Raw genomic sequence first — 26,747 nt, 5'->3', positions numbered from 1 at the left:
TAACTAAACATTTTAATGTATTTGAAGAACAAAAATGACTGCTTGGGCAGGGATCCTTCTTCACCCTGATGAAAATGAGTAAGGCAGGAAAGTGCTTAGGAGGGACGAACCTATATCCTGAGGATTAGAAAGAAACAACTTCATCTGTTTCTGAAAATATTTCTCACTTAGATGCTTTTCCAAGACATGTTTTGTGGACTCTCACCTTGGTGAGATGCTTTGTGTTAGTGGACATTTGAAATTATCAGAGAAAAAAGACAATGTATAAACTTTGAGTCAAAGCTAACAAATAAGCAAAATGTGCTGAGTCCATCATTTATGTGAAGCATCCCTTTCTTGGAAAGTTTCTAATGCTTCCTGTAAGTAGTCATAACTCAAAATGTCAAGTCATGTGGTGCTGGCTAAAATCCACATGAAATGTTTCATTTTTTTTTTCTTTCCATTTGTTTTTTGTTTGAATTCTCTTTTGATGACACGTATTGCTTCATAAAGTTTATGCTCTCTTCTTTCCTTCATAATTGCTTTGTTCTCCATGCTTTTTGTTTCTCTGAATAGAGAATACAGTGTGGGAAGACAGTTAATAGAACATATATTTTGAACATGGATTTGTTCTTCAAATACATTCAAATATCTAGTTACTAATTGAGTTTCACTTTTTAACTATTAAACTTGGCCATGTTTTAATTTATACCAAATCACATTGAGGAGATCACATCTGTGCCTCAGTTTCCTCACTATAAAAGGCAATTCTATTACTGTGGGTATAGGTTTGGCTGAATGTGGCTCATACCCCAAATAACAGGGACATCAACCACTAGAAATTTATTTCTCATTCATATAAAATCTGGGCTGGTATTGTGACTCTGCTCTGGGAAATTACCAGGGCTCTACCACGTGTCAGAGACCAGGCTCTTTCTATCTTACAGTTTCAGCAGCCTTAGAGTATTGCCGCATTTACATTATCCAAATGACTCACTCCCACTTCTGAATTCCAACTGTAGGAAAAGAGAATACAACCTGGAGGCTGTGCCTGTTGCTTCTACTCTCATCCATTGGCTGAACTTAGTATCTGACCACACATAGCTGCAAGGGGAGGCTAAGAACTGCAGTCTTTATTTTAGATGACTCAGCGCCTCACTGAAAATTGAGGATTTCATTGTTCTAGAAGAGGTGAGTAGTTATTACAGTTTAACTAGCATTATCCACACAGTGCTCACAATTCTTTTAGAGGTCTACAAAGAGGCTTTAATTTTAATTTTTCTTAAAATCAGAAGAAAAGGAATATGATCATAATGGATATATAATAATGAATCCAGCCTGGATTTCATTTGCTTTTATTCTAATGCGGTCATGAAATAAAATTTCTAATGCTTTCTTGTAGAGGAGAAAGACCACAAAGGGAAAATCCTAGGGCCACAAAGTCATGATGTGGCCCAAACCATAGAGATGTTAATAAAACTTTCCATACAATATTGTAAGGGAAGAATTAATGTGATTAAAAATAGATATTAAAATTACTCTTCTTTGTCATTTTGCCTTTGTTATTATTACTCTTGTATTAGTTTACCCTTAAAGATACAGTTTTTTTTCTGAATTTAACGTCATCATCTTACTTTTCAGGGAATCTCTTCTTCCATATATAGTCAAACCTACATCTCTGTTGGGGAGACAGTTTGTATAATTTGAGGACAACAAAAAAGCACCTTTGTCTGTAATTCTCTCATCTACCGACTTTCCCTGTTAGAGACACTCCTTTGGGTTAAGGCATTAACTGTGGGAGGCCCTAGTTGAAAGTTCACACCACTTGAAAAAATTTCAAAGCAGAATGTGAAATATCTGATATTTGTCTACCTGTAAAAATAAATACCAAAGTGTATAAAAAATTTCTTACGGCAAGGTGGAGTTTTATTTACTATTTTCATGTTTATTTAATTTAAAGTTTAAAATAAATAAATTTTATAATTGGAAGCTCCCAATAAATGTAATTTTAAATTTTAAATATATTGTTCAATTGGCAGTTAAAATTAATTAGAATTTATTTTCTTGAATAAGATAATATGTCTTGACCGAGAACAGGCCCCAGAGATAAGGGGTCATGGGATAAGTGCAGGTGCTTTAGGAAAAGAATCAGGAAGATACCTGATTTGTGAGGATAATCCATACACTGTTGTTTTTTATTTTTTCAAAAACTGTTAACTGGCAATGTATTTGCATACTGGGATGTGTTTACATTAATAATACATTTCTCTAAATATCAATATTTAAAACATTAAAAATTAATATCTATATATTTCAGTTGTATTAGTAGCACTTATAGTGGCAACCTGTCTTTATTCATGCTTTCTTGTAAGGTTGTGATTAAAGCTCTAATAATTTTAAATGACCCAATCCTTGCGTTCAAGCCAGTGTGCAGTCTGCATACACTGATGGATAAACACAATACATCTTTCTGAGGGAAACATTTTACTCTATCTAACATGTGCATTAAGACAATCCCTTCCCAATAGGCAAGAATGGTTCTCTTCTTTGGCCTATTTGTAATGCATGAATTTGTTTATTTGAAAATATGTTTGAAATTTACAAGAAATAACAACCCTATTAAAAAGTGGGCAAAGGACATGAACAGATATTTCTCAAAAGAAGACATACATACAGCCAACAGACACATGAAAAAATACTCAACACCACTGATCATTAGAGCAATGCAAATGAAAATCCCAATGAAATACCATCTCACACCAGTCAGAATGACTATTATTAAAAAGTCAAAAAACAACAGATGCCAGCAAGGTTATGGAGAAAAAGTAATGCTTTTATGCTGTTTGTAGAAGTGTAAATTAGTTCAACCATTGTGGAAGACAGTTTGTCAAAACCTGAAAGACCTAGAGGTAGAAATACCATTCAACTCAGCAATCCCATTACTGGGTATATACCCAAAGGAATATAAATCATTCTATTACAAAGGTACATGTATGAATATGTTCACTGCAACAGTATTCACAATAGCAAAGCCATGGAATCAACCTACATGCCCTTCACTGATAGATAGGATAAAGAAAAATGTGGTATATATACACCTTGGAATACTATGCAGTCATACAAAAGAGATCATGTTCTTTGTAGGGACATGGATGCAGTTGGAAACTATTTTTCTCAACCAACTAAAGCAGAGACAGAAAACCAAATACCATGTGTACTCATTTATAAGTGGGTGTTGAATGATGAGAACGCATGGATAAATGAAGGGGAACAACACACTGGGGCTTGTTAGAGGATGGGGATTGGGAGGAGAGAGAGAATCATGAAGAATAGCTAATGGATGCTGGCTTAATACCTAGGAGATGGGATGATCTGTGCAGCAAACTGCCATGGCACATATTTACCTGTGTAACAAACCTACCCATCCTGCACATGTACCCCTGAACTTAAAATAGAAGTTGGAAATAAAAAAAAAAAACAGAAAATATGTTTGACAGTTGAGTCATTCTCTTTGCCTTGGCTCTTTAGAGAGAACTTGTGAATTTTGCCGTGTGAATATGTTGGTATCTAGAGAATGTGTATTTCGTACATGTCACTAAGCCTTATCCAATAGTTTATTGCTTTTGATTCCTTAAGTAGACACTTGTGACCTGGGTTAGGATTCTTCTAAATGGACTTAACCATTATACTCAGGAAGTAAGCATTCTCTTATGTGGAAAGTCAGTTTTAGAAAGTGTTTGCATTAGCCCATAAATATTTGACATGGTATAGGAGAGAGCATATAGAATGGAAAGACAAGATTGAATAAACTGCAGGTCCTTCTACCTTTCATTGTCTTGCTTGGTTTTAATGTTAATGGCCTTGAGTGATGGCCTTCCACTTCTTCACCATGAATATGATTTCACACTCTGTAATTTAATAAGCAATTTTCTTAGATTACTTGATTAATATTCAAATTTAATTTTATCTCTTTGTGCCTACTTTATATTGATCCTTTATGAAGTAAGAAATCATCTTGTCATAGATTGCTATTGACACTAAATATTCAAATTTAATTTTACCTCTTCATGTCTATCTTGTATTGATCCTTTATGAAGTAAGAAACCAACTTGTTATAGATTACTATTAACACTAATTCTTTCTACTCATTTCTTAGATTATTAAAAACAGACACACGAGGAATGAATTTCCATCCAGATAATTGGGTATAAAGACTATAATGTTTAAATTTTTATATAATTTAGCTTACTACCTATTTATGTTCTCTTTCTGTTATAGCAGGAAGGAATATTTATTTCCATTAATTTGGGATTTCCTCTCCTTCATATTTCCTTAAGGAATGTATCTAAGATTTCTGAGTGGCTGTGTAGTACCACAACATTGATTGGGGAGGGGATTCGTGTGGTCTCTGTGTCATATTTCCATGGAGATATCAGATGGGATACGCACTTTCCTAATTGGTCTTAGGTTATCCCTCTACACAATGTGCCGTGGGGATGTCCTCAGCTCCCTGGGCATAATTCCTTTGGCCGTGAGGGCTCTTCCTGGCTTCTGCATCACTCACAGGAGCAGGAAATCTTTCTGCTTCCATCTGACATGCTGACACACTGGCATCTGTCTGAGGCTAACCATGGTCTCTTAAACCTTTCTAGATACTTGGTCTCATACACACACACACACACACACACACACACACACACACACACACACACATATATATATATGGAGAGAGAGAGAGAGAGACTGATTATTGACTTGTATACTTGTATATCAATAAACACCTCTCAGAATAACCATCAATGGTGTGTGTTTCCTAGAGCCTTTTCCTGCAAACCAGACACTGTTTCAGTGCCCTATAAAAGTACGTTAGATCCTTGAGCTCTCCTCTGGGAAACAGGGAACAAGAATTTCTCACTAGGATCCAGGGAGGATTTGCTCTCCTTAAAAATTCTTTCCATCCTTTCTCTATCTCCCCTGCTGGAAATCCTTTATCTACCCTAAGCAGAAGTCAGATTATCTTAAATTTAAAAAGTGTCTTGGCCAGGCATGGTGGCTCACGTCTATAATCATAGCACTTTGGGAGGCCAAGGTGGGAGGATTGCTTAAGCCCAGGAGTTTGAGAGCAGCATGGGCAACATGGCGAAACCCTGTCTCTACAAAAAATACAAAAAGTCAACTGGGCATGGTGGCATATGCCTGTCATCCTAGCTACTTGGGAGGCTGAGTGGGGAGGATCACCTGCGCCTGGCAGGTTGAGGCTGCAGTGAACTGAGATCATGGCACAACACTCCAGCGTGGGTGACAGGGTGAGACCAGGTCTCAAAAATAAATAAATAAATAAATAAATAAATAAATAAATAAATAAATAAATAAATGTCTCTTAAGGAAAAACCAGGAAAGCTTGCCCTAAACCAACTCTAAAAGAACACAGGGAAGATTATCTGCTCAAATAAAGGAAATAATTTTTAAAAAGGGCCAGAAGAAAAAAAGGAGCATAGGTAAATATCACAAAAATATGATTCTACCACATTTTAGTTTCCATTTTCTACATGACTTTCTGCTATCTGAGCCCTTAGAAAAGAAAATTACGTTCTTTTCTATATTTTCTAAAATTTTCTTAAAATGAACACAGTGGACTCATGCATCCGAGTGATGATTTTCTAGGCATCTTGTCTCTCTCCTCTTTCTTTTTCATACTACTTCCTTCATTAAAAAAAAAAAATCCCCATCAGTGTATGGGAGAAATAAAGTAACAAAAGTAACATACAGCTAAACTAAAACTCAAATCATTAGTAGTATTTTTTATAAGGTTAATATGGAGGAAGACAAATTGCTGGCAGGGTTTGCTATATTTTGTGATATTTTTAAAACTAAATTATCTGTGATTTTTCTGAGAGTTGTTTGTAGACACACAGGTCAACAAGTCTGTTCCCTCTCCTCCCTGCCTTTCCCTTTTACCTTTCCTAGAAGGGCAAAGATTTCCTACTGTAAGATTGCATAGAATCTATGGCCAGTATCAAAAGTTATGATTGAAATCCTCGGACCTAAAGGGCAACTATTATAAGCTTTGCTTCCAAGGGAAATCAGCTTTTGAAAGGGTAATTTAAGCCAAAACAAAGGTCAGACTGGCAGAGATACATATATCTACTTAGGGACAGATGGGTTCTAGACAGATATATTCTAGAATAGAAACCACAACTCTAATGTGTTCATGGCTAATATTTTTCAGTTTTGACACTCTGTCTGACTGAGTTTTGTTACTAAATTTTTTCAACATCCTACTCCATACAGGAACTATCAGTCAATAACACGTGACATGCAAGGTGCAATTTATTTGCTATCTTTGACTAGTGGTTAAAAACGTGGGTTTTGGTATCAGATTGCCTAGGTTTAAGCCCCAACTCTACAATTTAGAGACTGGGCAAAACGATTTGGTCAAGACATTTAACTTTTTTATGACTCCTCAAAAGTTATTTTAAAAATTAAATAAAATATTCAATGTAATGAGGTTAGAATAATGTCTATATCCAACACATGTTATTATTACTATTATTCATATAAAGGGTGTTCTATTTAAAATATTTAGATAAAGATTGACATATGATTTCAAATCTGAGAAAGTCGCCCTTTGTCTTCAGTTTTTTTTTGTTTTTTAACTTAAGAAAAGCTTTATGGTTTCATTGGGAGGATATGTGAGCAATTATTCTAGGAACCCTTGAATGTGGAGACAATTTGGGGGGACCCATGAATGATTAGAGCTGGAGAAACTATTTTTGTGTTTAGTATACCACTTTATTGGATGTGCATATAATTGTGCTGTGTGGACAAAGAACAGTGTTTATTTATTTGCTTTTTTTGCATATACACATATATATGGTACATATGGGGATGGGAGAAACTTGTCTGAATTGAAACTGTTTACCTCCTACTGTAAGATGGCATAGAATCTATGTCCAGTGTCAAAAGTTATTATAATTGAATTGCTCAAACTTAAAGGGCAACTGTTAAAAGCTTTGCTTCCAAGGGAAATCAGCCTTTAAAAGGGTAATTTAAAGTCAAAACAAAGGTCAGACTGGCAGAGATACACATATCTACTTAGGGACAGATGGATTGAATCTGCACTTGCTTTGGTAGCCAGTTAGGTGTGTGAAAACTTCTGCTTTGAGTATTTTAGCTTTAAAAACTTGATATAACAGAAGTTTGATTATAGTAATGAAATTAGAAATGGAATTACAGTGCTGTACATAACTGGAAACTGGAAGTTGGTATTGCTCTTTGTTCCTCTCTAGAGTTTTAGTCTCCAGTTGTTTGGGAGTGGGTGGCTAGTGAAGTTTGAATATATTGTATTACCAAAAAAATCAGTTATAGGCTGGGTGTGGTGGCTCATGCCTATAATTCTAGCTCTTTGGGAGGCCAAGGTGGGAGGATCTCTTGAACCCAGGAGTTCAAGACCAGCCTAGGCAACATATTGAGATCCCATCTCTATTATAAAAAAAGAAAAGAAATTAAATTAAAAAATCAGGTATGTAAAAATTATGGGTTGGGCACTGTGACTCTTGCCTGTAATTCCAACACTTTGGGAAGCTAAGCCCAGATTCGGGCAAATTGCTTGAGCCCAGGAGTTTGAGACCAGCCTGGACAACATGGTGAAACTTCGTCTCTTAAAAAAAAAAACTAGCCAGGTGTAGTGATGTACACCTGTAGTCCCAACTTGAGCCCAGGAGGTCAAGCCTGCAGTGGGTGATGGAGTGAGATCCTGTTCCTAAAAATAATTATGGTAAAGAGGAGGCTCATGGTTAAGCTCACACCAAGGTTAACAAATACTTCACTAATTACTGATGCATTTGTGAAAAATAATTGGGAAATAATATGGTGTAGTAGATCACCTTAAAACTCATTCTAGATCCTTTCAGCTCTCACTAGTTAATTAGTTACTTAAGTAAAATATTACTGAAGATCTACCATTTCCTGACATCTGGATGGAAAAATAAAACATAATGTGAATGATAGTAGTGCGTAGCTCAGAAACTGGAGCCCAGAGGGAGACGAGAGCTCATCACGTGGAATGGGTCCACCTGCATAAAGTGATAGTTGCATCTGTGGAAGTGGCTGAAAAACCTCCAGAGAGAATAAAGTGGAAGAAAAGAGGAGACATTAAAGGATGAAATATCAACACTTAGGGAAAGATAAGAGAAAAGCCAGCACTAATGGGACAAATAAATATCAGAGAAGTGGCAGAGAGCAGGGCTGTGGGAGAGAACTTTGAGGTTGAGGGAGTAAGGCTTCTGGTTCAAGGTGACAGATTGAACATACATATATCTGTTCTTCCTCCATAAATCCCATTAAAATAAAACTTAAAAATATCAAAGGTAATACATTTATAGTAGTACTCAAATCAGGCAGAGACACACGCAAACTATTAATCTTGATTAGTTTCTGGAAGATAGAAAATATGTTGCATATTAAGAAATGGAGAAGCAGGAGCGCAGCCTAGAATTTGCACTCACAGAGGGCTGCGGGGAAGGTAGAAGCCATGCCGCCTAAGGCTGGTGCCTCTGAAGTTCTCCCAACCTGGAGATAAGACTTCCAGCTTTTGAACAAGGCAGTGGCCACAGATCTACTTCTATGGTTGTTCTCCAAACAGCTGTGCCTCTTCTGGCACTGCTTGCCAAAGAAATTGGTTTGGGATTCCCTGAGTAAAACCCAGGGCTGTATGGGCTTAATTTGATCCCTGATTTCTGCTCACATGGTTTAAAAAAACTTGTGGGCTCGGAGCTTACAATCCATCTCTCCTATTGAAGAAGCATTGTGGGGAACAGGACTGCATACTGGCAGAAAGAGCCCAGACCAGCCAAGTGTATTAACTAAACTAGCCCTCAGTTAATAACTTTAAATTGACAAATATCATATTAGAGGAGAAATAATCTTACACCCAACACACACACACACACACACACATACACATATACACACACACAGTACCAATAAGGACGAATGAATTACCACTGCACCCAGCCAATAAACAGATAATTTAGGACATAGAACATGTCTGTCTGTCTATCTATCTATCTATCTATCATCTCTCTATCTATCTATCTATCTATCTATCTATCTATCTATCTATCTATCTGTCTATCATCTATCTATCTAAAATACCCATTTTATCTCTCTCTCTATATATATGTATACATATAAAATAGTCATTATAAAAAAGAAGCAACCATAGAACTATAAAGACTTACTGGAAATTTAGGAATATGATGTCTGAAAATAAGGAAAATGGAAAATAAGTGCTGGGATAAAACCTGATGAAATCTGTTAGAAATTAGGATAAAAGAAAACTAGGAACATATAGAAGTAAAGTTGAAAGTCTTAGAAAATCCATCGAGGAAAGCTAGTTTAAGAAAGAACAAAATATCCTAAAGAAATTACTGGAGAAATAATGAAAGAAAATTTATTTTTTAGCCACATGCATCTTCAGCTTGGAAAACAAAACACAGGATGAAGAGCATACAATTGAAGTAGAAAGACCACAGCTACACAGAGGCTCATGAAGGGTAAAGAGATTTTTGAACGCTTCCACTTATTGCTTCCAATAAATGAGAGTTCAACTTCTTACAAGAGATATTGTGTGCTTGAAAACTGAAATCTGAGAAAAATATGACTACAGCCTATAAGTAAACGCCCAGCCAAACTCTCAAGCAAGAGTTCAGGTAAAATAAGGACATTTTTGGGTGTGTAAGCTATAGAAAATATTACTACTCATAGATCATCCTCTGAAAGACTTGCTTATGTAATTTATCCAACAAAAAGAACAAAGGAACTCAAGAAAGAGGTAAAAAATGAGATCAATGAGACAGAGTACTTAATACATTGTGTATTATGATTATGCAGCAGAATATCTCTGTTTTATAGGAAATATACACTAAAGTATTCAGAAATGATAGAACAAGAAGTCAGCAACTTTCTCTCAAATGGTTCAGGAAAAGATGCTTTGTATTGTATCTTCACCTTTTCTGTAACTGCATGATTATTTTGAAATAAAGATAATTTAAAAAATAAAATAGAGGGAAGAAATTGTAAAAGGTAACAAGAAAAAAAACAAAGTTACCTTTCCAGTGAGTCCCACACTTTTCTATCTAAAATTCCACCCCCATTCTCCATTCCTCAGCTCACCTTCCGAACATCAATCAACAATTGACTTATTATTATGTATTTAGTAGTTTAGGTTTCTTGTCTTTTGCCTCTGCCTCAACAACTAGTATAAACCTTTCATGAGGAACTCTGTTCACTGCTATATCTCTTGAACATGGAACACTGCCAACACATACTGACTTCTTGATAAATATTTGTTGAATGAACTGAAAACCTTATTATTACAAACAGTAGCAATAAGTAAAATGTCATTCTTCACAAAATATTATTACTAAAACTGCCACTACTCAGTACTGCTTATTATTAGAAATTACCACATTTCACTGCAATTTTTACATGGAAAGAAATCTGCTTAAACACCAGTTGTAAGATTATTGTCCCCTGGGATGTTCTTGAAATTAAGAGGTCTTTTGTAATCTATCCAAGGGAAAAAAATATTTTAAATGGTAGTTTTCAATTTTAAGAGTATTGAGGTGGTGATCTGGCACATCATTCTTTTTAATGAACAAGGTGTAAATCAATTTTAAGATAAATACCAACAAATTTTTAAAAAGAAAAAATAATGCCAGAATATCAGTTATGCAGTTGGTCTAGAATGCAGATTAGAACAGGGAGTATGAGAGCTCCAGGAAGTTTTTTGTCAAGGAGAAAAATAATTTCCTATCATAAAACATATGATTAAGAAGCTAAGTAACTTTAATGACAACATGAACAAATAGCATTAAGACAATAAATGAAGAAATAAGAGATTTATGCTGCCCCCACCCCCCTATTCATTAGTTATGTACTCTTTCCAACAGCAAGTTAATGAGAAGGAAACCACCTCCACTCAGTGTCCAATTACACTACTTGATTCTGCAGGGAACTACATTTAAATAACTATAATATTGTAAAAGCTGGTTTTGGATATTTTCTTGTTTTTTTTTTGTTTGTGTTAACCTATAGATAAAGCAGAGTTACTTTTAGCTATAAGAAGACAAGTGTTATAAAACTGTGCAGAATAAAATGTGAGATGATGCCTAAAATGGATGAGTCAAGAAATAGAGGTTATATTTTATTTGAAGACACAGATGAATAAACAAAAACACTTAATAAAAATATGCCTCTTAGAGCCTGGGGGTGTGAAAGTGTGGGGATAGGGAGGTGAAAAAGCAACTTAAGTAGGCAAAATTCTTCACTCTTCACAATAGAGGTAGTAGTGAGATCTAATTTTAACTGATAAATAAATGAATGAAGATAAACCAGATGGATATAACCACCAAAAGAAACAGAAATGTTTATAACTGATTATCAAAAATGAGGAGTATGATTGAGAGCAAAGGAGAGTTTATTTTTAATCTCAAATCTACTCAGTTTGGATTTGAAATGTTAAATTATATACGATGCACACAGAAAAATGTCAGGTACACTGGCTATGAACATTGGTTTCCCCTACAAGTGGAAGAGAGGGATAGTGAGCAAAGGACTTTGTTCCGCTCTTCGTTAAACAATTCTCAATTATTATTTTGCAATGAGTTATTTTGTTTTCAAATAAAATTATATATAATAATATGTATATGCTATTATAGAATAAGAAGGGGAACAGGCAACAGAGTTCAATGCTGCAGTGAGGCTAAATCAGATAAGAACCAAGATTTCTTTGGATTTGGTAATTTGGAGGAGACCTAATGAGTGTAATTTTTGTAGAGTGTAGAGTGTAGAGGCAGAAGTAGAATTGCAGAGGAACTCTCTCCTTAATGAGAAGTGAAAAGGAGTGGGGGCAGCAGGTATGAATATAAGTTAATTTTAAGAAGTTTTGATGAACAAGGAAACAGAGAGCATGTGGAAGTTAAATAGCTGACATTTAAAGATTATGGTTACCTAAAGATCACTTAGATTGTAAAACAGGGTGTGTCATATCTTATAAATGAAAGGATCATGGTATTCAAAGAGCACTGAATGGCCATCTAAAGGTTTTCCAAGAAAAGATAATATCTGTATCTTTGTTCTCCTTTTCATATTGGATGAGGCAAGCATCAAAAACATTTTATTGGAGACTTATTTTACAATTTTAAGGCTCTTCCTATCTCCCTCCCCTTAGCCCACCCTTTCAGAAATGCCTTTTGGAGACACTCCCTACAGAGGCTTCTGAATCAAAGACATAATTATGTTTCTGTATGGTAAATGTTTGAGGCATACTTGACTATATCCTACTACCCACACATAATTCGAAAAATGCAGGGGAGTATCAGTGGGCATTTTTTCATTTCATAAAGTTATGTCATATTAAACAAACTCTGGTCCTTAGTCATTATGACAAATATGCTAAATTGATAAACCATCTATCTTTGCCATCCGTAAATTACTGAATGAAACTTGATTGTCCTTAGTGACTAGATCATTTCGTTTGGTGAATTCAAGGCACCTCAGTCATTTCAATTCATTTTTTTTGGGGCCAAATCCCAATTTGTTTTTATTTTTTCATTTTTCATTTTTTTTTTTTTTTTCCCCAAGACGGAGTCTTGCTCTGTTACCCAGGCTGGACTGCAGTGGCACGATCTAGGTTCACTGCAACCTCCGCCTCCCAGGTTCAAGCAATTCTCCTGCCTCAGCCTCTCGAGTAGCTGGGATTACAGGTGCCTGCTACCATGCCTGGCAAATTTTTGTATTTTTAGTAGAGATGGGGTTTCACCATGTTGGCCAGGCTGATCTTGAACTCCTGACCTCGTGATCTGCCTGCCTTGACCTCCCATAGTGCTGGGATTATAGGCGTGAGCCACTGCACCCAGCCCTAATTTTTCAATTTTTAAAAATTGACATAAAATTATATGTAATTGTGGCGCAAGACATAAAATTTTGATATATGTATACATTGTAAAATGACTAAAGCTAATTAATATACTCATTAAGTCATATACTTATCATTTTTGTGTGATAAGTATTTAAAATCCACACTTTTAACAATTTTGAAGTATACAATACATTGTTTTATTAACTGTAATCACCATTTGTACAACATATCTCCTAAACTTATTTCCCCTGTCAAACTGAGATTTTATATCCTATAACCAACATCTGTCTAATCCACCCCTCTGTCTCCAGCCCCTGGTAACCTCCATTCTCCTCTGCTTCTATGAGTTCATTTTTCAGATTCCACATATAAATGAGATCATGCAGTCAGATACCCAGTTGTGAAGCCAGATAGGGTCCAGGGAAATAATCCCAACTCGTTTTATTTTGTCCTCTATCCTCTGTTGTTCTAACTTTTTCTTTATCCTCTGTGCCATCCCTCAACTTATTCACATCAGGCATCTTAATTTACTTAGTATCTTGCCAACTGCCTCTGCAACCCAGCTTCCAGCAAAACCTAATCTTGAGAAAGAGTCAGAAAAATTCATCCAACCTAAATAAAGCCAGTACAATGGCCGCATGAGGCTTTTGATAAACATTGAATGCATGCATGAGATGTAAATGCCTAATAATGCTTCTTCTGTCGTTGATTGATTGCTGGGTAGCAAACTACCACAACACCGAGAAGAAAAAGCACCATTTTAATATGTTCACAGATTCTGAGGCTCAAGAATTCAGTAAGGTACGAAGGGACAGCTCTTCTCTTCTCCATATGTTTGGGGCTTCAGCTGAGATGACTCAAATAGCTGGGTGACTCCAATGACAGAGTTGGGACGACTGGGACTTGGAGGTCCCCCGAAGATGATGTCTTGCCTCACGTGTCTGGTATGTGACTTGGGATAACTGAGGGTCAGGTTCACCTGGGATGGTCAACAAGAGTGACCATGTCTTGTCTGCTGCTCATGCCTTCATGTGGCAGGACCTCCTGTGTCCTATAACTTGTTTGGAATTTACTCAGATTTTGCTTCTTAAAACATTCCAATAGCACCTCTGCTTGAATTTAGTTTAAGAGATTTCTTACAAACTTTTAAACATTTCAAAATATTGCTAATTCTTTAATTCCATTAATTTTCACTTTACAAATATCAATCCTTTTCGTAAACATCTTGACAATGCAATCCTGGCTTTTGTTTTTTGGCCAGTTTCATTCAGTTTGTCTTTTTTCAATGTAACTTTTTAGTTATTGCTATTTCTTATAATGAAATATTTTGTCTTAATGGAAAACTCCCTACTTATATGATTTGTAATAGAGGAGGAAGAATTCAATTTCTGATATAGCTCTCTGTGTCCCTCCATCTCTCCAATTGATTGTCTTCTCCCTTTGAAAACATTATTTTCCAGAATGTTACAGTGTGACAGAGACAATTTTGAGTAAGCAGCAGGGCAGTACTTCTCTGTAGTAAATGTGAAGTAGATGTGGGTTGCTTCTTAGTAAGTTTGTCACTACTTAACTTCATGGACTGGGACATGAAATTGTCTACCTATTCAATTGATGGCTGTTGCACAGAGTTAACATTCAAGACATTGCTCAACCAGTCTTAACCTTTCCCCAGAAGTCTTTTCCACTATTTGCTGAGGTAACCTTTTATGTCTCACCTTCTACAGCATTTTCTTTGAGAAGCCTTTACTGACACTCTATGCCTAGATGAAATACTCTTCCTATGTGCTTCTAGAGCACTCCACACTTCCAATCACAGCCCTGACCTGCACTCTTTCTTATTTTCTACATTTGTCGGCAGGCATAAGGAATGTAGGGGATACACCTTGTGTTGCCACATTCCCACCCTTATCAAAATACTTACACATACTTGCTACTTAATAAATATTATTAGATTTAAGTTCTTTGGTTATTTATACCTCTGCTGAATTTTATTTTATTTTATTTTTTGCCGTAAGTCTTCTTTTATTCTTGCTAGACTTTTCAGCAAGATTCCTGAGTCTTATAATCATGCTTATTAAGTTCAGTGGCCTTCAGTTTCCAGTATCTTTCTTTTCTTTATTTATAAAATGTGTTGTTGGTTTTTCTTCTTTCACAGGACCATTGATTTTTAAAGCTATAGATGCTTTGAAGAAAAAGTCACCTACCAAGCCCCTTTGTCATTTTAAAGATGAGGATACTCAGGGACAGAGATGTCCATATGAGTGAATGTTATTATAGTTCATTGACTTCAGCAGCACCAGAACTTAGCTCTCATGTGTCTTACTGCCCCACACTGCTGTAGACCATTCAAAACAAAAGTCAATGGCTTGCTCAGGGAATCTTCATAAGTCATAAAAAATATTGGAATGAAGTAATCAGAAGTAGGATGTTTCTCTTCTCCAATAATTTGATGATCCTTCTCATCCCTTTTGCTGTGATATGTTCCCCAAAATAATTTGCCTCTTTCAACATACAACGATGTGTATTTCAGAAGACTATCATAACACTTTAACTTTTTTTGTGAGTGGAGAATCATACCTGAATGTTGAATAAGACCACTAGTTGGATGATGGTGTCCCACAGAGATAATCCAAGATAATGCTATGCCGTGGTAGCAAATGAGACATTCTGTAATGTGATCAATGATTGTTGTGGATCACAACATTAATATTGCCCATATTTTTGGCATTCCTTCTCACTCTTGACACTGACTCAGTACCTGCTGAGCCTACGCATACAACCATTTCACATTTGGCCAGAAGGCTAGCTTTCTTCTCACTGTGATCCCCTCTGGTATATTCTGGGCTATCCCTTCCTTGCTCTGTTTTAACCACATTAATATCCTTTCATTTTATTTTTTCATATAGTGTATGATTAATAATAATGGTAAAAATAGTAATGGTCATACTGTACTAAATGGTCAAATCTTTGACTTTATAGTAATGCATTTTTATACATAGAATTCAAGGCTTAATTTCCTCTTCTTGTATCTAAAATAATAATACTAAGGTACTTATTCCTAATGTCTGTCTCAGGAAATGGATCACAGGCAGAATCTCAATGTGGATAAATCAGTGAAAAAGTTCAGTTCCATCACTTTTGATGTTTCATTACCAAACATCAATTAATGCTCCTAAGTTAAACATGACCATGTGTCATTTTGTTGTAGCTAAGTGAATATGAGGTATGAAAGGATAAAATAACTCTTCTTAAAAGGTGAATAGAAGGCCGGGTGTGGTGGCTCATGCCTGTAATCCCAGCACTTTGGGAGGCCGAGGTGGGCGGATCACCTGAGATCGGGACTTTGAGACCAGCCTGACTAACATGGAGAAACCCCACCTCTACTAAAAATACAAATGAGCCGGGCGTGGTGGCGGGCGCCTATAATCCCAGCTACTTGGGAGGCTGAGGCAGGAGAATCGCTTGAACCCAGGAGGCGGACGTTGCGGTGAGCTGAGATTGTGCCATTGCACTCCAACCTGGACAACAAGAGCAAAACTCTGTCTCAAGAAAAAAAAAAAAATAATAAAAACAAATAAATAAAAGTGAATGGAAAATTAGAATGTTAAATCACAAGCATTCTTATACACCAGTAACAAACAGAGAGCCAAATCATGAATGAACTTCCATTCACAATTGCTTCAAAGAGAATGAAATACCTAGGAATCCAACTTACAAGGGATGTAAAGGACCTCTTCAAGGAGAACTACAAACCACTGCTCAGTGAAATAAAAGAGGACACAAACAAATGGAAGAACATACCATGCTCATGAATAGGAAGAATCAATATCGTGAAAATGGCCATACTGCCCGAGGTAATTTATAGATTCAATGCCATCCCCATCAAGCTACCAATGACTTTCTGCACAGAATTGGAAAAAACTGCTTTAAAGTTCATATGGAACCAAAAAAGAGCCCGCATTGCCAAGACAATCCTAAGTCAAAAGAATAAAGCTGAAGGCATCACGCTACCTGACTTCAAACTATACTGCAAGGCTACAGTAACCAAAACAGCATGGTACTGGTACCAAAACAGAGATATAGACCAATGGAACAGAACAGAATCCTCAGAAATAATACCACACATCTACAGCCATCTGATCTTTGACAAACCTGAGAGAAACAAGAAATGGGGAAAGGATTCCCTATTTAATAAATGGTGCTGGGAAAATTGGCTGGCCATAAGTAGAAAGCTGAAACTGGATCCTTTCCTTACTCTTTATACGAAAATTAATTCAAGATGGATTAGAGATTTAAATGTTAGACCTAATACCATAAAAACCCTAGAAGAAAACCTAGGTAATACCATTCAGGACATAGGCATGGGCAAGGACTTCATGTTTAAAACACCAAAAGCAACGGCAACAAAAGCCAAAATTGACAAATGGGATCTCATTAAACTAAAGAGCTTCTGCACAGCAAAAGAAACTACCATCAGAGTGAACAGGCAACCTACAGACTGTGAGAAAATTTTTGCAATCTACTCATCTGACAAAGGGCTAATATCCAGAACCTACAAAGAACTCAAACAAATTTACAAGAAAAAAACAAACAACCCCATCCAAAAGTGGGCAAAGGATATGAACAGACATTTCTCAAAAGAAGACATTCTTACAGCCAACAGACACATGAAAAAATGCTCATCATCACTGGCCATCAGAGAAATGCAAATCAAAACCACAATGAGATACCATCTCACACCAGTTAGAATGGCAATCATTAAAAAGTCAGGAAACAACAGGTGCTGGAGAGGATGTGGAGAAATAGGAACACTTTTACACTGTTGGTGGGATTGTAAACTAGTTCAACCATTATGGAAAACAGTATGGCGATTCCTCAAGGATCTAGAACTAGATGTACCATATGACCCAGCCATCCCATTACTGGGTATATACCCAAAGGATTATAAATCATGCTGCTATAAAGACACATGCACACGTATGTTTACTGCGGCATTATTCACAATAGCAAAGACTTGGAATCAACCCAAATGTTCATCAGTGACAGACTGGATTAAGAAAATGTGGCACATATACACCATGGAATACTATGCAGCCATAAAAAAGGATGAGTTTGTGTCCTTTGTAGGGACATGGATGCAGCTGGAAACCATCATTCTCGGCAAACTATTGCAAGAACAGAAAACCAAACACCACATGTTCTCACTCATAGGTGGGAACTGAACAATGAGATCACTTGGACTCAGGAAGGGGAACATCACATACCGGGGCCTATCATGGGGAGGGGGAAAGGGGGAGGGATTGCATTGGGAGTTATACCTGATGTAAATGATGAGGTGATGGGTGCTGACGAGTTGATGGGTGCAGCATGCCAACATGGCACATGTATACATATGTAACACACCTGCACGTTATGCACATGTACCCTAGAACTTAAAGTATAATAATAATAAAAAAAGAAAAGAAAATTAGAATGTTGCATTTCAGAATAACCTTGCAGAGTTTATGCTTCAGTGTTTTATAAAATGAAAATTTTAAATGTATACTAAAACGAACTTTTTGAACAGTCTTCAATTTTAGACCTAAACGCATGAATATTTTAGTGTTTTTCTTATTTTTTTAAAATTGGCATTTTATAAATGACATACTTATGGGGTACAATTTTGATGTTTTGATACGTATCTATGATACAAAATGATCCAATCAGAGTAGTTAGTGTATCCATTACTTCATGAATTTATCACTTCTTTATGGTGAGAACATTCAAAAGCCTCTCGACTAGCTATTTTGTAATATACACTATTTTACTGTCGAACAACATCACCCTATTACTTATTCCTCCTATCTAACTTTGCACCTGTTGACCAACCTCTCTTCATCCTCTGCTTTCCGGCCAGTTTTATTCTCTTTATGATAGCAACTTTTTTTTTTTTTTAAGATACCACATATGAATGAGATAATGGGGTGTTTGTTTTTTTGTGTCTGGCTTATATAACTTAACATGATATCCTCCAATTTCACCCATGTTGTCACAAATTATAGGATTTCATTCTTTTTAATGACCGAATACTATCCCATTGTTTAGATATAACATATTTTCTTTATCCATTTATTGATTGTTAAAAGCTTAAGTTGATTCCATATCTTGGCTAGTGAATAACGCTGCAATAAACATAGGAGTGCAGGTATCTCTTCAGTATACTAATTTCATTTTGTTTGGATATATACCTAGTCTTGAGATTGCTGGATCATATGGTATTTCTATTTTTAATTTTTGAAAATTTTTAATTGATATGTAATAATTGTACATAGTTATGAATTTCAGAGTGACATTTCAATACATGTATACATTGTTTAATGACCAAATCAAGGTAGTTAGCATATCCATCATCTTGAACATTTATCATTTGTTTGGATTGTGAACATTCAGAATTATCTCTTCTAGTTTTTAAAATATATACACTAAATTATTATTAGTCATAGTCACCCTAGAGTGCCACAGGACACTAAAATGAACACTAGAACTTAATTCTCTTATCTAGCAGTAGTTTTGCATCAGTTAACAAACCACTCCCTATTTTCCTCTCCCCACTATCCTTCACAGCCTCTAATAACCTCTATTCTACTCTCTATTTCTATCTCAATTATTTTAAGTCTCACATAATAGTGAGAACATGCAGTATTTATCTTTCCGTGCGTGACTTATTTCACTTAACATAATGTCCTCCAGTCTTATCCACGTTACAGGAAGGATTGTCCTCCAGTCTCATCTGTGTTGTTATTGATAGGATTTTATTCTTTTTTATGGCTGGATAGTATATAAAAATATTATATACATTTACATATATAATTTGTATTACATAATATATTATATATTTTAATATATTTATAAATATATATTTGTATATTTTAATAATACATAATAATATATTTTCAGCTAAACATATTACATATATATTTTATATATATAATACTTTCTTTAACCAGTCATCTGTTGATTGATATTTAGGTTGACTCTGTATCTAGGCTATTGTGAATGGTGCTACAGTAAACAGGAAGGTGCAGGTATCACTGTGGTATACTGATTTCCTTTCTTGTTGGTAAATATCCAGTAGTGGGATTACTGGGTAATATAGTAGTTCTATTTTAAGTTTTTTTGAGAAACTTCCATATGGTTTTCTATAATGGCTATATTAATTTACATTCTTATTAATAGTGTATAAGAGTGCCCTTTTCTCTACGTCCTCACCAGAATTTGATATTTTTTGCCCTTTTGATGATAGTCATTCTAATTGGGGTAAGATGATATCTCATTGTCATTTTCATTTGCATTTCCCTGATAAATAGTGATACTGGGCATTTTTAATATACCTGTTGGCCATTTGTCTGTATTTTTTGAGAAATGTCAATTAAAATCTTTTGCCCGTATTTTTGCTGTTGAATTTTAAATTCCTTATATATACCCTAGATATTAATTCCTTGTCAAATGTATAATGTATAGTTTGCAAATATTTTCACCTATTCTATAGATTGTCATTTCACTGTTAATAGTTTCCTTTGCTGTACAAAAACTTATTTTGATGTGATCTCATTTGACTATTTTTGCTTTTGTCACCTGTGCTTTTGAGGTCTTTCTTAAAGAAATTGTTGCCCAGCCCAGTGTAATGAAGCATCTTCCCTATGTTTTCTTCTAGTAGGTTTATTATTTTGGTTTTACATCTAAATCTTTAATCCATCTTGAGTTGATTTTTGTATATGGTGAGAAGTAGTGGGGTAGTTTCAGTCTTCTGCTTGTGGATATCCAATTTTCCCAGCACCACTTATTGAAGAGACTGTCTTTTTCCCATTGTGTGTTCTTGATATTTTTGTTGAAAATCAGTTGGCTGTAGGTGCATGAGTTCATTTCTGGGCTCTCTATTCTCTTCATTGGTTTAGCTGTTTGTTTTTATGACAGTACCATGCTGTTTGGTTACTATACCTTTGTAGTATATTTTGAAATCAGGTAGTGCGATGCCTCCAGCTTTGTTGGTTTTGCTCAGGTATCTTTGGCTATTTGGGGTTTTTGTGGTTTTATACGAAGATTGCTTTTTCTATTCCTGTGAAGAATATCATTCGGTATATTGATAGGGATTGCATTAAATATGCAGATTGCTTTGGGAAGTATGGGCATTTTAACAATACTAATTCTGCTAACTCACGAACACAAGATATCTTTTCATTTATTTGTGTACTCTTTATCAATATTTTATAGTTTTCAATGTATAGATCTTTTACCTACTTGGTTAAGTTTATTACTAGGTATCTTATGGTTTTTGTAGTTACTGTAAATGAAATTATTTTATTGATTTCTTTTTCAGATAGTTCACTATTAGCATATAGAAATGTTACTAATTTTTAGATGTGTATCTTGTATTCTGAAACTTTACTGAATATATTTATTAGTTCTACCATTGTTTTGGTGCAGTCTTCAGAGTTTTCTCTATATAAGATGATATAATCTACAAACAGGAACAATTTGACTTCCTCTTTTCCAGTTTAGATCTCTTTAATTTTTTTCTCTTGCCTAATTGCTCTGACTAGGACTTCTAGAACTATATCAAATAGAAGTGGTGAAAGTTGGCATACTTGTTCCTGATCTTAGAAGAGAAGCTTTCAGCTTTTCTTTATTCAGTACGATGTTAGTTGTGGGTCTTTATTGTGTTGACGTATGTACCTTTTATACCTAATTTGTGGAGAGTTTTGATCATGAAAGAATGTTGAATTTTGTCACATGCTTTTTCTCTATTGAAATGATATATGGTTTCTGTCTTTCTTTCTGTTAATGTGGTGTACCACATTTACTGATTTGCATATATTAAGCCATCCTTGCATCCATGGGATGAATCTGACTTGGTCATAGTAAATGATCTTTTTAATGTGCTCCTAGATTCAGTTTGCTAGTATCTTGTTGAGAATTTTTACATCTATGTTCATCAGGAATATTGGCCTGTAGTTTTCTTTTTGTTGTTGTTGTTGTTGTTGAGTCCTTATCCAGTTTTGAAATCAACATAAAGCTGGCCTGATAAAATGAGTTTGGAAGTATTCCTTCCTCTTCAATTTTCTGGAATAGTTTGAGAAGCACTGGTAGTAGTTCTTTTTTAGAACTAATTAAGCAGTGAAGTTATCAGACCCTTGGCTTTTCTTTGATTCAAGACTTTTTATTATTTTTATTTTTATTTTTTAGCTGCACCAAAGGCATGTCCTAGCTTTATTAAAGGGCCTGTGCCACTGAGTCAACATAAAAACACAAAAAGTCTCATCAGTTTAATAACAATGAAAAACCCTAAAAATGGAAAATGAAGGGGGTAAGGGAAGAGATCTGCTTATGGCAGTGAGCCTGGCCACAGGGTCCCCTGATATTGCTGTTGCTACGAGGTCAGGGGGACAGGGATTGTCCTGAGCCCCCATTCACCTGGGTTGAGGACCCTCACTTCTTCTGGGGTGTGCTCAGCTTCTGCATGCCCCTGATCTTGTCCAGCAGGCCAGAGTTGAAGGCCTCGGTGGGTTTGTAACAGTCAACCAGCAGCTCCTTGACCCTGGCAGCCTGGACATCATCACTCTCCATGTCCAGGAGTTAATCCATGTCAATCTCCAGTTCTGGTATCACCTCTTCCTGGCAGCTGGGGAGTCGTTTAGTTGCTCCAGGATCCACTCCTCCAGGTTGAAGCCCTTCGAAGCTCCTTGTGGTCATACTTGATGGTGACCTTCCCTTGGCGCCTCACTGGGCCTTCATCATCTGTGCTGCCCAGGCCCTCTCCTGTGGCCCTGGGCGGTGGGCTCTTAAAGTAAACACATGGTCCTGAGTCACCACTCCCCCCCACTGGGGCCAGGGCCACTGTCTGCCATGGTGGCCACGAGGGCCATGTACGTGCATCATGTCCCTCCCTGCACCTGGACGCCCGCTGCCTGGCTCATGGCGGCTGGCTCAGGTTAGTCTGCTGGCTCTGCTCTGTGAGGCTCCACGGAGATTATGGTGGGGGCACCTGGGGACAGCTGCAGCATGTGGAGCCCCCAGGTCTGGCCTGGCTGCACCCCTGACTTTTTATTACAGAATCAATTTTCTCACTCTTTGGTCTGTTCAGATTTTCTATTTTTTTCATAATTTAATCTGGGTAGGTTGTACTCCAGGAACTTATCTGTTTCTTCTATGTTATCAATTTGTTGGAGTATAGTTGTTCAAAATAATTTCTTCTGTGTCTTTGTATTTCTGTGGTATCAATTGTAATGTCTAATTTTTCATCTTTTATTATTTTTGAGTCTTCATTTTTTTCTCAATATAGTTAAAGTTTCTCAGTTTTGTTTTTTTAAACAAACATTTCTTTTTGTTGATCTTTTTAAAAATTAAACTTTTAAGTTCAGGAGTACACATGCAGGTTTGTTACATAGACAAACGTGTCGTGGGGATTTGTTGTACAGATTATTTTTCACCTAGGTATTAAGCCTAGCACTCAGTGGTTATTTTTCTGGATCCTCTGCCTCTTCCCACCCTCCACCCTTCCATACAACCCAGTGTGTGTTGTTCCCCTTTATATGTCCATGTGTTCTCATCATTTAGCTCCCACTTATAAGTGAGAACATGCAGTATTTTGTTTTCTGTTCCTGTGTTAGTTTACTAAGGATAATGGCCTCCAGCTACATCTAGTTCTTGTAAAGGACATGATCTCGTTTTTTTATGGCTGCATAGTATTCCATGGTGTATATGTACCACATTTTTTAAAAATTGAGAAGGAGTCTTACTTTATTGCCCAGGCTGGAGTGCAGTGGTGCAATCTCAACTCACTGTAACCTCTGTCTCCCAGGTTCAAGCAATTCTCCTGCCTCAGCCTCATCAGTAGCTGGGATTACAGGCACATGCCACCACGCCTGGCTAGTTTTTGCATTTTTAGTAGAGACAGGATTTTGCCATGTTGGCCAGGCTGGTCTTGAACTCCTGACCTCAGGTGATCTGCCTGCCTCAGGCTCCCCAAATGCTGGGATTATAGGCCTGAGCCACCACACCTGGCCTGTACCATATTTTCTTTATCCAGTCTACCATTGATGGGTATTATGTTGATGGAATATCTTTGCTACTGTGAATAGTGCTGCAATGAACATATGTGTGCATGTGTCTTTATGATAGAATGATTTCTATTCCTTTGGGTATATTCTCAGTAAGGGTATTGTTGAAAGTGGGCTGTTGAAGTACCCTACTATAATTGCATTTCAGTTTCTCCTTTTAGGTCTAATAACATTTGCTTCATATATATGGGTGTTCCAGTTTGGGTGCATATATATTTACAATTGTTATATCATCTTGTTGAACTGATCCCCTTATCATTATAGAATAATCTTTGCCTCTTTTTACTATATGTGGCTGAAATTCTATTTTATTGTATATAAATATGACTATTCCTCCTTGCTTTTAATTTGTGTTTGTATGGGATCTTTTCCCATCCCTTTATTTTTAGTCTGTTTGTCTTTACTGCTAAGGTGAGTCTCTTGTAGGCAGAATATAGTTGGATCTAGTTTTTTTATTCATTCAGCTACTCTATATTTTTTAATCAAAGAATTTAAACCATTTACATTAAAGATTGTTAGATAAGAACTTACTTCTGCCATTCTGTTAATTATTTTATTGTTGTTTAATAGATTATTTACTCCCACATTTTCTTTTGTTGTATACCTTTGTGGTTTGGTGTGAAGCTTTTATCCTTCCTCTTTATTATTTGTGTATTTGCTATAATTGCTTTCTTTGTGGTTATCATTGGGCTAGCATAAAGAGTCTTGCCAAAATAGACTATTTTAAACTGATAGCAACTTAACTTTGGTCACATAAAAATACTCTGGACATTTTCCTCCTTTCAATTTAAATTTTTATTGCCTAATTTTTCTTCTCTATTACATGTTCCTTAGCCACTAATTGTAATTGTTGTTGTTGTTGACCACTTTTACTTTAAACCTTTATGTCAGAGAATTGAGAGATTTATATAGCACCATTGTATCACTGTGGTATTCTGAGTTTGATTTATGAATTGATTGCTACTGGTGAGTTTTATACCTTCACGTGTTTTCATGGTAGTAATTATTGTCCTTTTATTTTCAGTTGTAGCACTTCCTTAAGCATTTCTTGTAGGGTTTGTCTAATGGTGATGAATTCTCTCAGGCCTTGTTTTTCTGTAAAGGTCTTTATTTCTCTTTTATTTCTGAAGGATGGCTGTGTTGGATATAGTATTCCTGGCTGAAAGAATTTATTTGTTAAACTCTCTTTTAATATATCATTCACTCTCTTGGCCTGCAAGTTTTCTGCTAAGAAGTCTGCTAATAGTCTCATGGAGATCCCCTTCTATATCACTTGATGCTTTTCTCTTGCAGCTTTTAGAATTATCTCTCTGTCTTTGACTTTTGACAGTTTGATTATAATATGCCTCAGAGAGGATTTTTTGGAAGTTGAATCTAATTGAGGAGCTTTGAGCTTCTAGAATCTGGATGTTCATATATCTCCCAATATGTGGGAAATTTTCAGCTATTATTTCATTAAATAGGTTTTCTGTGACTTTATTTATTCATTCTCCCTCTAAAACTACCATAATAAGAAAATTTGTGTAATTAAGGGTATCCCATAAGCCACATAGGCTTTTTTTATCCTCTTCTATTCTTATTTTATTTTTTCCCGTCTGAGTTATTTCCAATGATCTTTTTAAGTTCGGAAATTCTTTATTCTGTTTCATCTATTCCTGAAGCTTTCAATTGCAGTTTTTATTTCATTAACTGAATTTTTTCAGCTCTGATGTTTCTGTTTGTTTTTATTCATGTAATATCTATCTCTGTTGAAATTCTCATTCAGATAATGAATTGCTTTTCTGATTGCATTGAAATGTTTGTTTATATTCTTTTGTATCTCACTGAGTTTCACTAAGATCATTAATTTGAAAATTTTCAGACATTTTGTTAATATCCTTTTTTTTGGAGTCTGCTACTAGAGATTTACTGTGTTTGTCCGGGGGGGAGATGTCATGCTTCCTTGGTTCTTCATATTTCTTATGTCCCTATGTCCCTACATTGATCTGTGCATCTTGTGGAATAGTTTCTTTTTCCAAGTTGTGAATTAATTGTCATAGGGATAGACTTCTTCCTGTAGATACTTTCTAGAGTTTTAGTGAGGTATGGTGCATTGACTTTCGTTTTGGGTGAGTCATTAACATGATCTCCATGCAGTTTCTTTAGCTGTAATCACTGTCAGTAATTTCAGTGATTGCCTTAGTGGTCTAGGCTGCATGAGTTTATGATGGTGTTGGTATAGTTTTGCTGTAGGTGGGAGTGCTGAGCTGGTTGTTGGGCTGGGTGTGTGTAGGCACAACAGGCCAAGAGGCTGTGTCAGGCTTTCCAGGGAGGTGGAGGCCATTGCTGGGATAGCTGAAACTGAGCTGAGCGTGTAGACATGGCAAGGCCGGGAAGTCCTACAGCAGTCTGTCTGGGGGTAGGCCACCCTCAGGCCAGCTATTGTGCCAGGCACGGGTTTGTGTGAGTACATCAAGATGGGAAGTCCTGTGGCTATCTGCCTGTAGAGGCAGCATTGCTGCTGGACCAACTTTTGGGTTAAGTGAAGGTTCATGCTGGTGTAGTGGAACCTGGAAGTCTTGCAGCAGTCTGTGTGCAAGGATGACTCTTCTACCGTAACAGCTGTCAGGCCAAGAATGGATTCAGTGTGAGTGTAGTGGCGCTGGGAGGACCTGCAACAGCCTGCAGGGAAGCAGAGCTGCTGCAGAACTGGCAGTCAGGTTAGGTGTGAGTGCACATGAACTTGCTGTCCAGCCAGGTGTACAACA

At 36.3% G+C, this 26,747-nt stretch overlaps 1 protein-coding gene and 1 pseudogene across 1 annotated transcript in view; one reads left to right on the top strand and one right to left on the bottom strand.

Annotated features, from left to right (window-relative positions):
• CENPW (centromere protein W) overlaps positions 1 to 26,747 on the top strand; it is a 187,755-nt gene that overhangs the window by 73,551 nt on the left and 87,457 nt on the right. The gene's annotated exons all lie outside the window — the stretch shown is intronic.
• On the bottom strand, positions 22,370 to 24,540 carry LOC126953458 (protein phosphatase 1 regulatory subunit 14B-like; annotated as a pseudogene).

The sequence above is a fragment of the Macaca thibetana genome, chromosome 4, assembly GCF_024542745.1.
Source record: "Macaca thibetana thibetana isolate TM-01 chromosome 4, ASM2454274v1, whole genome shotgun sequence".
Lineage (NCBI taxonomy): Eukaryota > Metazoa > Chordata > Mammalia > Primates > Cercopithecidae > Macaca > Macaca thibetana.
The sequence above is the reverse complement of the archived record's forward strand: the minus strand, read 5'-3'. Positions and strand labels throughout refer to the sequence as shown.